The 11,408-nt window shown below is 40.9% G+C and overlaps 1 pseudogene; it reads left to right on the forward strand.

The window, feature by feature from the left end:
• Nucleotides 1-4,526, forward strand: part of LOC114627360 — a 6,002-nt pseudogene extending 1,476 nt beyond the window's left edge.
• The last annotated feature ends 6,882 nt before the right edge of the window (nt 4,527-11,408 follow it).

Genomic DNA, 11,408 nt, shown 5'->3' on the forward strand with positions numbered 1-11,408 from the left:
GAGAGAGAGAGAGAGAGAGAGAGAGAGAGAGAGAGAGAGAGAGAGAGAGAGAGAGAATAAGAGTGAGAAAGGACCAAATACCCATTTAAAGGAAGCCAGGCCAACCTCCTGTTGCCATGTAGATGTTGGGTTGGGCAGAGCCTAGAAAGAATGCTAACACTTGATGTGTGCTGTATGTGCGGAGCCAGGGCTCTTTAGCCCATTGACAGAGAGAGCACAGGAGACAGTGCGACCACAGATACAGATTTCAGTGCAGAAACTAGTACAAACCCAGGATGTCCAGTACTGAGATGAGTCTTCACGGGTCTTTGTCCTAATATGGATCACCTTAAATGCCATACACCTCCAAGTGTGACTTTATGGGTACACTTTCAAACATACCCAATTGCATCTCTCCTACTACTTTGCAGGGAACTTACCCAAACTAATCATCAAGGCTAAACTGGGCAACATGATCTCCTCCAATAGATCCATGACCATCTGGCGTCAAGGGAACTTGCACACAGAAATATATTTTCTGCATAATGAGAGAAGCCAAACAACCTGGAGCACACAGACTCTACAATAGCCTGGTAACAAAGCCAAGTTCTTCATCCCTTCTGTGATAGGAGATCATGAAGGGCAATATCACTGTTATTATTACAGCTCAGCTGGTTGGTCAGAGCCCAGTGGCACCTTGAAGCTGGTGGTGACAGGTGAAGAGACAGTCAGATTTTCAATCCCAGGCTCTGCTCTCAGGAGCACCCCCCCCCAACAGAGTGGTCCAACAGAACATTGTGACAGTGTGAGAACATGTAACAGACTGCCTTCTTGTCTCTCAGGAATTTATGACTACTATGAATCCAGGCTATCAGTACTTCCCAGCCCTGTGGTGACAGTAGGAGTGAACAAGACACTCCACCATGCCTCATAATGTCACTATGATAAATTCATTCTCACCAAGGAAGATCAGAAGTTCACCAGCACACAGAACACACAATATATACATTCTAGTGGACAGTACCAAGCCTTGTTTGTTACGGGATCCATGACACCAAACCACACAGGGATTTTCAGGTGTTATGGTTACTTGAGCATACCCCACAGCTGTAGCCTGTACCCAGTAAGCCCCTGGAAATATACATATCAGATGAATCAGCACCATCTTTCTCAAATCATTCTGAGAACCTATGACCTTTGCCATAGCCTGCCCCTCTGTGGTGTTGCAGGTAGACTCAGCATGAATCACAATCCACACTGTAGCAGAGCTCTTGACTTGGGCATGATATATGAGACAAAATGGAGGCTTTGTCACAAGACACTTTCCGTGGCAGAGGAGTGGATGCCAGGAAGAGTATCCTGAGTAAAGTCTATTCCATCTTCTATGGCCATCTATTTGGAGTGGTGTGTATCAGGATCTTGTAGAAGGTACAGGGCAGATTGAGGGCAGTAGACAGAGTGAGGATCATGGTTTTGCATCTAATCCTCATCCTTTTTCTTCTGTTTCCTAGGAACAATCAGAACCTGCAACCTGCCACCCATAAAGTCCATGCCAACAGATAGTGAGTATCAGGTACCTCTATGCAGGGGGTAGGCTCCAATTTCAGTCTGCCTGGCAACACATGGCCCACCAAAGTTTTCATTTATCTCTCACTTCAATTTGTGAATGTAGGATGCAAACAAAGATCCAACAGAGGCCGCAGAAACTGGGGTATAGATGTTGGGCTACAGAAGGAGGCATTCAGAGAGAAATATTTAGGCTCAGCACTGGGGATGGACCAGGTGTGGGATTGTGAAAGCAGGGAACACAGATACTCAACTCCCCATTCTGTCCCTAAGTCTTTGAAAATAAACCTATCACATACACTGAGTCAGACCTCAGAAGGATAATAAACACTCTGTTAAAACATTGGAGGAGATGAGCATTAGCTAGTTATAGGTTTGATACACCTACTTCTAGAGATCTTGACTTGGTCATGTTCTTCTCTTTCTAGGCTACTCTTCCTGAGTATATATGGGAGAAACCTGGTCCATGTGTATTAAGTTTTTTTATTTTTTATTTTTTATATTTGTGGGTATGTGATGATTTATTTCTTTTTTTTTTGTCTCAGTACTGGCCTTAGTTTTTAACTCTCCTGATAGAGAAGGCCCCCAGAACCTGATTCTGCACTGGGACAGACACACAATATGGCCACATATGCAAAGGTGGGCCATGGGGCCATGGCAGGACATTCAGGCTCCTTCCCTCTAACACATGGGACTCAGCTCTGGTGCAGGGAGCAGAGCTGGAAGTCAATGTCCCAGGGTTCAACTCCCAGTTCTGACACTTCTATTCAGGTGACCTGAGGTAGGTGAACTGGCTGAATACAAAAGGAGACAATTCCATGGTGCATGATTGTGAGGGTGAGTGATGATGACCCAGCATCTGCTTATCACACAGTAGGTGCTCAGGTAAGCAACAATGATCTCCACTCATCATGTCACTTCTGTCTCAGGTCTGAAACGGTACCTGAAGGCTCTGATTGGAGTGTCTGTGGTCTTCCTCTTGGTCTTGTTCATCCTCATCTTCATACTTCTCCAACAAAGAAATCAGGTAAAACTCAGGAAGGATGGTGAGAAGGGTCTCAAATGGGTCTCAGGAGTTGGTAGTTTCCACTGTGAACTTCCAAACAAGGGCTCAGTACACCAGCCATAGGGAACCCTTAAACCAAGGGAGGGTAGCATATAACACATTCAGATCTCAAATTAGAGGGCAATTTTGTCAGAAACTGTGAAATGTTAGGCATTCTATGAACATTACCATATTCTGGGATATTTTTTCACTCACTCTTTTGTTGTAAAGTTCCCTTTCTTCCTTCCCTGCACATGCCTGGGGAGGGGCTTCCCATCTTCCTAGCTGAGACTCCTCTTCCTTGCAGCCAGGAAAGAGAAAGAGTTGCAATCTCCTCCAGGAGTTGAAGATCCCATAACCAGGGACAGTGGCCACCAGAAGAGGTAAATGACAGGCACCTAGACACCCACCTCCCTGACACACCTCGATCCTCACTGAGAACTGACATCTCCTTATCCCTCCAAGTCCATCACAACTGCTGCCACCCAGGAAGAAAGCCTTTGTGAATAAAAGAGGATCCTGGGAAGGGAGATGTCTGAGGTTTCAGAATTACAGGGGTGCTGGAGACATCCTGAGGGTACCACTGTGTGGGTTTAAACTTCACATGATGGACTTTGGGATATCACCACTTTCTCTGATTCTCTGTCCCAACCTGGAGCAAGGCAAGAAACTAGGAGTCTGAGACATCCCTAGACTCTGGTCAATAGACATTCTGTTTGTTCTGCTGTGACAGATGCTTCAGTGGAGTACATGCAAACTGAGAATGGTTTGCAGCTGAACAGTTGGGTAAGGTCCCTGTTCCCATCTGCCATACTAACACTTAGGGCTCAGTTTAGTCTAGGGGCCTTATTTCTTCTGTCTCCCTCACCTCTTCGCAATATCCACAGCTGACCACTCTGTCTATTCTGCCAGCAACTGTCACCTGTGTTCTATGGACACACTGCTTCCTGGTGTCTTAGCATCTGTCTTGTTCTCTTCTGAGGGGGAACCTTGGGTGGAGAAACCCATAGTGACATGTAAGGGACCAGCAAATGCCATCAGGGAATACAACAGAACAAAAGTAACTAGGGCAGCTATATGAGATTTTGTTTTTTTAGTTTGTGTATTGGTGTTTTGCCTACATGTATGTCTTTGCATTACACGCATATTGATGTTCCTAGAGGCCAAAAGAGCATGTGAGGTATCCTAAAAGTAGGGTTATCAATAATTGTAGGCTGTCATGTGGGTTCAGGAAGCCCAACCTGAGTCAGTGATCTTAATCATGGAACCATCTCTCCAACTCTTGGAAAACATTTTCAGGAAGATGAACTGTGTGGCTGAAGACAACACAGCTAGGCTTACAATGTTAGGTTAAACCAGAAGTATAAGAAGGAAGCCCAGGACAATCCCAGTAGAGAGACGGAAATAGGTCATTCCAGTCATGCTATGAAAACCAACCAAAGGAGATTCCCAGGGGAACACAGAAATGCTATCTGTACTCTACCACTTCTATGCTACAGAGACCATCTGAGGAAGATCCCCAGGGAGAGACGTATGCCCAGGTGAAACCCTCCATGCTCAGGAAGGCAAGACCTGTTTCAACTTCTGTTATGTCAAGGGAATAGCTGAACACACAATATAAACCAGGAGAAGAGGGTCAAGAGGTGGACAGTCAGGTGGGTCCTATCCTCCACAGACCTGCAGGTTTTCCCAATCCAAGTATGTACCTTCCTCTCACTCTCTCCAACTCCAGGCTGCTGAATCCAAAGAACTCCAAGATGTGACCTATGCCCAGCTGTGCAGAAGGACACTCAGACAAGGGAGAGCTGCAACTCCTCTCTCCCAGGCAGAGGAAGTCCCAGAGGAGCCAAGTGTATATGCTGCTCTAGCAGATGTTTGTCCAGAGGCTGTTCCCAATGAGAAGCAGCTACAATCATCTTCCTACCAGAATGTCTAGCAGAGACCTCCAAGGGACTCTAGGAATTTTTGCAAACCTGACTGCACTTTAAGTAACATCACAGTTTGGAAATAAAGCCAGAGATTTCTCAATAATCAAGTAAAATGAGAAATAAAAGAGAAGGGAAGTTTTTACATTGAGAGATAACTTTAATGATGTTTCTAACCAAATTAAAAAATAATCACAAAATTTATAGGCACAGTTACACAGCCTCATAATTCTAACCCATGGGAGGCTAGGCAGAATTGCTTTTGTTTTGTGGCCATAGTGGGATATCTAGTGAATTTCATGATAGCCTGGGCTACAGAGTGAGACATGTTTCAGACAACATTAGCTACTAAAGGACAGAGTGGAGATATGCACCTGAAATTCTTGCACATTGAAGGAGTGGAAAGGAGGGTCAAGAAATCAAGGCAATCTTCAGCTACATCGCCTAGAAGTAAGAGGTTAGAACACACTAAACACTATAAAAATAAGTAAAAAAAAAGCCAGGGCTGCTCATGTATGCCTTCAATCTGAGCTCTGAGAATGTAGAGACAGGCAGATTTGAGCAAATCTCTGTGAGTTCAAGACCAGATGGTCTACATAGTCAGCGCCAATACATCCAGGGATATATACAGAAATCTTGTCTCAAAATACATAAATAAAATAGGGACAATAGGATGGCTGAGCAGTGGAGCAGGATCTAGATTTCAAACAGGTGTTAGCACATGTGTCAAGGCTCTTTTAATTGTCAACTTAAAATTACTTTTGTTTCTTCTACAGTATTTAATGTAAGTTGCATTTATTGTACACCTTCTAATTGTGTTTCTATTTTGATATCTGGCATGTCAGTTATGGAGGTCTTTCAAATAGCTTTTGTTTTAGTGCCCTGAGTATCACAGAACCTTGGTATTCTAAAAATAGCTTGCAAGTGCTTGGAGAAATGATTCAGGCTTTAAGCAGAAGCAAGAGGGTAGTGGACTTGATTATTGCTGGTATAACAGCTTTACTTACATTAATTGCTAGCACCACTTCTTCTGCAATTGCTTTGACACAAGAAGTTAAGACAGCTACTTTTGTTAATCATTTAGCAAAAATAAAATGTTACTAGTGTGTTGAATATACAAGAGGATTTAGATAGGCATTCAGAAGAATGAATTGATGCTCTTTATCCTATTCAAATTATTGGAATGAGGTTCAGAGTAAGGAGCCATCTCGAGTGTCATGCCAAATATCATTGGATTCATGTTAGTTCTAAAATTTACAGTAGTAGTCATTATAATTAGGAAAAAGTTTAAAGACACTTGCAGTATATTTGGCATAATTATAATACCTCTCTGGATGTGAGAGAGGTGAGCTATAGTGAGCTTATAAATTTCAAGAATGCTGCTCTGCTGAACATTGATGCAGAGTTATTAAATTAACAGGCTGGCAAGCCAAGAGTGGATAAAATTCTGCACAGAGTTTTACCAACCTAAGACAGAAGTGTATTGCTTTGGATAATGCATATTCCACTAGGGGTAAGGAAGACATTCTTGTCAGAACAACCTAAGACAGGCTCAGTCTTGTTAATAAAATGAAAAAAAGGTGAGAGTTGGAGAGCCTTTAAGGCTGCTTGGCAAGAATCTGACCTTGACCAAGGACAAGGAAATGGGCTGCTTGGCAGGAATATGACTTTGGCCAAGGACAAAGAAGTAGGCTTCAGGCAGGACCTGACATTAGGCTAGAACAAAGAAGTAATTCCAGGCAGGAATCTAAATATTAGCCTAGAACAAAGAAGTAATTTCAGATGGAAATCTAAATTTTAGGCTAGAACAAAAAAAGCAGGCTTCAGACATGGAAATGACTTTGGGCTAAGACAGGGAAGTTGGCTCAGACATTTTGGTCATCCTGATAAGCCCTTAGATGCAGTGATCACAGGAGTGTTCACAGAATTGTATTGCCTTGCTTGTTCTTTGACTATTTGTGTTTATTGTCTTGCTTGTTCCTTGACTATTTGCATCTATCGTATTGCTAGACCCTCAATCTAGAGCTATCCTTAATACATGCGTGTAATTAAAATGATGTAAAGGAAGAAAGAAGGAGGGGGATGGAATAGGGGGTTCTAAGGAGGGGAAATGGAGAAAGGGGATGACATCTGAAATATAAATGAATAAAATATCCGATAAAAAATAAAATGATAGAAGTGGGGAAAAAAGGGATGGCTCAGCAGTAAAGGCACTTGAGACTGAGACTAATATCCTAAATTCAACAGCAGAAGCAGTAGAAGGGGAAAAGGGACTCCAAGAAATGTTCTCTCACATCTACCTAAGTCCTTGATGTCCTTCCCACATCTAATAAGAAATCAAAACAGCTAAAATATAAACAAACAAATAACCACAACTGAAACCTTGGTATGGTGGTGTAAACTTCTAATAAAAACAGAGCTGGCCTCAAACATACTGTCCTCTTGCCTCAGCTACTGCCTTCTATAGCACTATATTCATTTTATTTTCTTAATGGTTTATTTTGTTTTATTTATGTGTATGTGTGTATGTATATCTGTGTGAGTGTACGTTACGTGTACACAAGACATAGGAACTGGAGAATATGTGTTTATGAGCTGTAATCTGGGGGAACTAAGAACTAAACTCCACTCCTCAGCAAGAGCATTACATGCTCTTAACCACAGAAACATGTCCATAGTCTTGTTACATTTCTTTAAAAAATAATAACAGCACCCAGGCAGATCCTAGTGCCTGCTACCTGACCCAACAGTTCTATCGGTCTCCCAAGGAGATCTACCCTAACCAGGGACACAGGTGACATCCATGACCAAATACACATGTCATTTTGGACCTTCACAGTGCTCAGTAGACGTGGAAGTTATTCTGCCCTGCTGGAGACCTTTGAATCTGCCCCTCTAAAGGCACCCTTGCCAGATCAGTGTGCCCATTCTCCCACATTTTAGCCCTGCCTCTCTCCCAGAGGACCTGGTATAAGCCCAGATACAGGAGGCCTGCTCTAACTAGAAATAGCACTGTATGCCTCCCAGAAGGCCTGCTGTAACCTTGAACACACAGCTCCCCATTTCTCTGAGGAGATCTGCTCCAATCTGAGACACCCAAATGTCAAACGTCTAGTTTTCACTAGAGTCAACAAGATGGCAAAAGGCAAGCTCAAGATAATAATGAACAAAAGCCAGTGCAAATTTGGCAACATCAGACAGAACCTAGCTTTCCTACCACAGCAAACCCTGGATATCCTAACACACATGAAGAGCAAAATTCTGACCTTAAATTGCATCTCATGAAGATGATTGAGGACTTTAAGGAGGATACAAATAACTCCCTTAAAGAAATACAGGGAAAGGCAGGCAAACAGGTAGAAAACCTTAAAGAGAAAACAAATAAATCCCTTAAATAAATACAGGAAAATACAATCAAACACATGGAGGAATTAACCAAAACAGTCCAAGAATTAAAAATAGAAATAAAAGCAATAAAGAAATGACAAATGGAAGCAACCTTGGAAATGGAAAACCTATGAAAAAGGGCAGGAACTACAGATGCAAAACTTGGCAACAAAATATAAGAGATGGAAGTAAGAATCTCAAGAGTAGAAGATACCATAGATACTGATACTTCAGTCAAAGAAAATGTCAAATGTAAAAAAGTTTCAAACCCAAAACATCCAGGAAATTTGAGGCACAATGAAAAAAACCAAACCTAAGAAAATATGTGTAGAAGAGGGTGAAGTTTCCCAGTTCAAAGGGCCAGAAAACATCTTCAACAAAATCATAGAAGAAAACTTCACTAACCTAAAGAAAGAGATGCCCATAAATGTACAAGAAGCCTACAGTACAATAAACAGATTGGACCAGAAAGAAAACATCCCCTCACATAATAACACTAAATGCACAGAAAACAGAACGAATATTAAAAGCTGTAAGGAGAAAATGCCAAGTAGCATTCAAAGGCAAACCTATCAGAATTATGCCAGAATTTTCAACAGAGATTCTAAAAGCCAGATCCTGGACAGATGTCATCCAGACACTGTGAGAACACAAATGCCAGCAAGACCCTCAATCACCATTGATCGAGAAACCAAGATATTTCATGACAAAACTAAATTTAAACAATATTTTCTACTAATCCAGCCCTACAGAGATTAATAGAAGGAAACCTCCAACACAAGGAGGGAAACTACATCCAAGAAAACACAAGAAATTAATCAGCTCACAACAAACCCGAAAAAGAGAATCACAGTCACTTAATACCACCTCCAACAACAAAAATAGCATCAATCACTGGTCATTAATATCCCTCAACATCAATAGATTCAATTCCCCTAATAAAAAGACACAAGCTGAAATACTAGATATGTAAAAGGGATTAGTCATTGTGCTGATTACAAGAAACAAACCTCAGTAACAAAGATGATTACAAACTAAGAGAAAAAAGTTGGAGAAAAGTTTTCCAAGCAAAAGATCCTAAGAAACAAGCAGGAGTAGCCATTCTAATATCCAATAAAATAAACTTTCATGATAAATGATTTGATGTGTCCCTGGATTTGGTTTCAAATTATTTTATTTACTATTATTACATCAGTGTTCATAAGAGAATTCACTCTGAAGTTTTCTTCTTTTGCTGAGGGTTTATGTAGTTTGGGCCTCAAGGTGACTGTGACTTCATAGAATGAATTTGGCAGGGTTCTTTCTGTTTCTATTTTGTGGAATAGTTTGAGGAGTAATGGTATTAGCTCATCCTTGAAAGTCTGGTAGAATTCTGCACTAAAAACATCTGTCTCATCGGGATGGGTATGGCCCTCATGTCTCACTGGACAATGATGGGGGACTGGAGTCATTACAAGGTCCCCTTCAAGTACTGGAGGTCAGGCCTCTATCCCTGCCTTTGCAAGATTAGAATTGCCACAGCCCTTCTATACTTAGTGAAGGGAGGAGATGTCAAGGGCAGCCCTGCTTACACACTGAAGGCCTAAAATCAGACATAGGCCTACAATCAGCAATAGGCCTGTCATACATGTATACTAACACCCAGTCTTGGGTCTCAGTGGAAAAACATTGAAACAGATGGCTATAAGCTATTGTAAACAGGCAGCTTTTGTGGAAATTTACCAGCCTGAGTAGTCATAGACCTTGTAAATAGGTAGCCTTGGCAGATAATACCAACTTAGATAAGGACAAGTGAGTCACAGGCAGAGTCATAGTGACCTGTCCCCTGAACCTTCACCCAGAAGATACCTGGTTCTGAAAGATATCTGTATTTCCCCTGAACACCCACACTCCAGTGTCATCCCCTTCCCCACATCCCACCTTTCTGTGTTTATAACCCCTGTGTGAATGAATTACAATTTGAGAAAAAATAAATAAATTATTTTTAATAAATTCTGTCTCTGGGTTTTGGATTGGTTTGTTTGGTTTGGCTTGGTTTGGCTTGGTTGGTAGATGTTTAATGGTGCTTCTATTTCTGTAGGGGTTATAGGCTGTTTAAATAGTTTTCCTCACCTTAATTTAACTTTGGTAAGCAGTATCTGTCTAGAAATCCATCCATTTTGTTGGGATTTTCCATGTTTGTGAAGTAAGATGTATCAGGAATGGAGGAGCCCCATCTCTATGTAAATGTCAAAAAGCATCTCATATAGGACGATCTAATTGAGAACTTCCTGAGAGACCAAGGATTGCTGGTGCAGACAATGCCAGCCAATCAGGAACTACTGTCTAGAAAAGATGCTTTCTTGGGGCAAATGGGGCACAGGTGGATGGTATTAAAAGAGCTTATATTAGTGTTCAGATGAGATTGCTTTGGTGTTTCTCACCTGCTCCTAAAGTCTATGTCATTCACTCTGTGCTACTTCACTTCCAAGTCTCAAGGGAACGTAGGGTTGTCAGTGAGTAGTTCAGAGCACGGGCAACAGTAAGACCTAAGGATTCTTTTTATTTTCTCAGTATCTATTGTTATGTCTCCCTTTTCACTTCTGATTTTGTTTATTTGAATCCTCTCTGTGTCTTTTGATTAGTTTGGCTAATGGTTTGTTTATCTTGTTTATTTTATTAAGAACCACCTCTTTGTTTTAATAATTCTTTGAATTGGTTTCTTTGTTTCTAACTGATAATTTCAGCTCTGGTTATGAATGTTTCTTTCCTTCTAATACTCTTTGCTGTCCTTGCTTCTTTTTTTCCTGAGTTTCAACATACTTTGAAATTGGTGATATGAGAACGTTCTAATTGCTTTTATTGAGGCACTTATGCTATGAACTTTCCTCTTAGCACTGCTTTCATTGTATCACATAAATTTGGATATGTGTTGCCTATATTTTCAATGAATTCTAGACAGAATTTAATTTCTTTCATTATTTTCTCTGTGATCATTTTGTAGAGAGTTATTCAATTCCCATATGGAAAAACAAAAAAAAACAAGGATAGGCAAAACAATTATACACAATAAATGAACATCTGGAGGAATCACCATCCTTGAACTTGAGATGTATTATAGAGCAATCATATTAAAATATTGCATAGAATTGGTACAGAGACAGATAGGTTGATCAATGAAATAGACTCAAAGACCCAGAAAAAAAAATCATACACCTACAGAAACTAACTCTTTGATCAAAAAAATAAAAAAGCCAAAACCATGCAGTCAAAAAGAAATCATCTTCAACAAATGGTGCTGGACTAACTGGCTGTCTGCATGTAGAAGAATGCAAATTGATTCATTTTGAACAACTTGTACAAAAAATCAAGCCTAAGTAGATTAAGGACTTCAACAGAAAACCAGACTCTAGTAGAAAAGAAGGTGGAAAATAGCCTCAAACCCATTGCCAAAGGAGAAAATTTCCTGAAGAAAACACCAAAGTCTCAGACTCTAAGATCAACAATTGACTAATGGAACCTCTTTA

The sequence above is a fragment of the Grammomys surdaster genome, unplaced genomic scaffold (genome assembly GCF_004785775.1).
Source record: "Grammomys surdaster isolate TR1022 unplaced genomic scaffold, NIH_TR_1.0 252, whole genome shotgun sequence".
In the NCBI taxonomy this organism is placed as follows: domain Eukaryota; kingdom Metazoa; phylum Chordata; class Mammalia; order Rodentia; family Muridae; genus Grammomys; species Grammomys surdaster.